The sequence below is a fragment of the Lonchura striata genome, chromosome 21 (assembly GCF_046129695.1).
Source record: "Lonchura striata isolate bLonStr1 chromosome 21, bLonStr1.mat, whole genome shotgun sequence".
In the NCBI taxonomy this organism is placed as follows: domain Eukaryota; kingdom Metazoa; phylum Chordata; class Aves; order Passeriformes; family Estrildidae; genus Lonchura; species Lonchura striata.
Window position 1 is genome coordinate 11,033,560 of NC_134623.1, and position 2,500 is coordinate 11,036,059.

At 79.2% G+C, this 2,500-nt stretch overlaps 1 non-coding gene across 1 annotated transcript in view; it reads right to left on the reverse strand.

Moving 5' to 3' along the window:
- Positions 1–147, reverse strand: part of LOC144247327 (5.8S ribosomal RNA) — a 153-nt gene extending 6 nt beyond the window's left edge. Inside the window, exon 1 of the ribosomal RNA XR_013341041.1 lies at positions 1–147. This exon is cut by the window's left edge and continues 6 nt beyond it. This is a non-coding gene — a ribosomal RNA (5.8S ribosomal RNA).
- Positions 148–2,500: the final 2,353 nt, after the last annotated feature.

The window sequence follows — 2,500 nt, forward strand, 5'->3', positions numbered from 1 at the left end:
TCAGACAGGCGTAGCCCCGGGAGGAACCCGGGGCCGCAAGTGCGTTCGAAGTGTCGATGATCAATGTGTCCTGCAATTCACATTAATTCTCGCAGCTAGCTGCGTTCTTCATCGACGCACGAGCCGAGTGATCCACCGCTAAGAGTTGTCTGGCTTTCGGCACCGAACCCCGCACACGGGCGGAGGGGGCCCCTTTTTTTCTCTCTCGCCGAGGGGGCACGCACGCGGGCCGCCCCCGGCTTCGACCGTACGAGCACACAACGCAACGAACCGAGTGGGGGGGGAAAGAAAAACCATCCGAGAGCGAAACGCCCAACGGAACGCTCCGAAGGTCGGCGGGAAAGGCGGGGGGACCCGCGTCCCCGACCGCCTCCCCCCGCCGCTACGAGCGAGGGGAGACGCCGCCGGCAAACTGTGCCGTCCTCCGGAGGCGGCCCAGGCGCCCGGGCTCGGCCCGGCCTCCGCACGGAGGAGGCACGCGGCGCGCGCCGGACCGCGGGGGGACACGGCGGCCCGCCCGGCCTCGCTGCAACGGGACGACGGGACGCACGCGGCCGGGGGCGCGGCCGTCGGCCCCCGCGCGCGCCGCTCTCCCTTCTCACCGCCGCTCCGCGGACCCGCGGAGCGCCGCCGCGCCACCGCGCGGCCGGCTCGCTCTCTCTCCCCAGCGGCCTTGCCGCGCTCGAGACGGCACACGACGGCCACCGCCCAACCGGCAACGCCCCCCGCGGGACCGCTCCCGCCGGGAAGGGCGAGCGCCCGGCGGACGCGCTCCGCCGCCGGCGCCGGAGGCGGGCGCCGCACCGAGACCCGAGCCGGCGTCGCGAGCGCCCGGAGCCTGCCGGACGGCTGACCCGCCGCCGCAACGGCCGCACTCCCGGGACCGCCGCCGCCTCGCACCGTCACGGAGCCCCTTTTTCCTCGGGCACGCGCGGCCCAGGGGAAGGCGTGCGGCGCCGAGCCGGGGGGGTAGGCGGGGAGGGGGGCAGCGACGCCCGCCCTTTTCTCCCCGCTGACCGGGCGGGGAGACCGGGCGGGGAAGCGCCCCCCCCCCCAACCCCCCACGGCCGCCGCGCGCACGACCTTCCTCCGGGGCTCCGCGAGCGGACGGAGAAAAGGGCGACGGGGAGGCGGCGGGCGGGGCCCGGGCCGGGACCGCCGCCGGCGACGGCGGGCGCCGTCCGGCCGGCCGTCCCCGCTGGCGGGGGACACTCGCCGAGCGGCGCCGCCGCCGCTCGGCACGGGGCCGCCCGCGCTCGCGGACTCTCCGGCGACGGAGGGACCTGCCGAGCGCTCGGCCCCGGGCGGGCGGGCGGTCGCTGAGCCGGGGACGGCCGGCGACCGGCGCCGCCGGCGCGCTCGAGGAGAAGGCCGTCGAGGGGAGAGAGACGGCGCGGCCGCGCCGCGCGCGGCGCCGCACCCCAGAGACCGCAGAGGCGGCCGAGGAAGGAGGAGAGCGCGGCGGGCCCCGGCGGCCGCAACCCCGCAGCTGAGGAAGGGGCGAGAGAGCGCGCGCTCTCTGCCGGCGTCGCCCGTTTCGAGGCGAGCGGGTCGGCCCCCGCGGCCGACCGCGCGCCGCGGCCTCTCCGCCGAGGCCGGGCCGCGGAGAGGGGGGGGCAGGGCGCCCCTCCCCGGCGCGGCGCGACAAACCCCCCGCGCGCGGTAACGCGGCGGGACGACGGCCGCGCGGCCGGTGGCCGCGGGCACCACCGCAGGGGATCACGCGGGAGTAGCTCCCCACCCCTCAATGGAGCCGCGCACCGCCGCCCGGCAACCGCCGCCGCCGCCGCCGCGGCGGAAGGACGCGCCGAGCCGCCCGAGTCTTTAAACCGCCGCCCCGGCTCGGCGGCGGCCCTTTCGCGGCCCCCTCCCCGCAGCGTTTGACGACGCCGAGGAAAAGGAAGCCGGGGGGCCGCCGGAGGCGCGGAGCGCTAGGTACCTGGCCCTGGGGCGAGGGAAACGACCTGCATGGCCCCGCCGGGGTGCCTCCCCCGCTGCCGCCCTCGGGGGAGCGTCCACCGGCGGGGGCGCGCCCGACGTCTGCCGCCACCACCGCGGCGTCCTTCTCGGGGCCCGGGGTTTCCCTCAGTAGCCCGGCGCTGCGCCCGAGAGGACCGCCGCGGCTCGGGCCGCCCCGCCGGTGCGGGGACGCGGCCCGGCCGCCGAGCGACCTCGCCGACCACGCCGGGAGAGGCCGCGGCGACGACGACGCCGGCGGGGCGAGGAACGCCTTCGCCGCCGCCTCCGCCGCCGCGCCTCCCCGGCGGCGGGTCCCGCGCGCTCCCCCGCCACGAAGCGCGGCCCGGAACGCCCGGAGGACCTCGACCCCCGGCGTTTCCCCACCCTCTGCTGCGCCAGAGGGCCCGCCTCGGGCCCGAGAGCGGGGCTCTACCCGGCCGGGCAAAAGCCCCGCTTCCCCGGTGCGGGAAGAGCCGGAGGAGCCGCCTCCTCCGAGCCCCGAAGGCGCGGGCGCGCCTCCGGGAGGGGGCCGTGCCGAGCA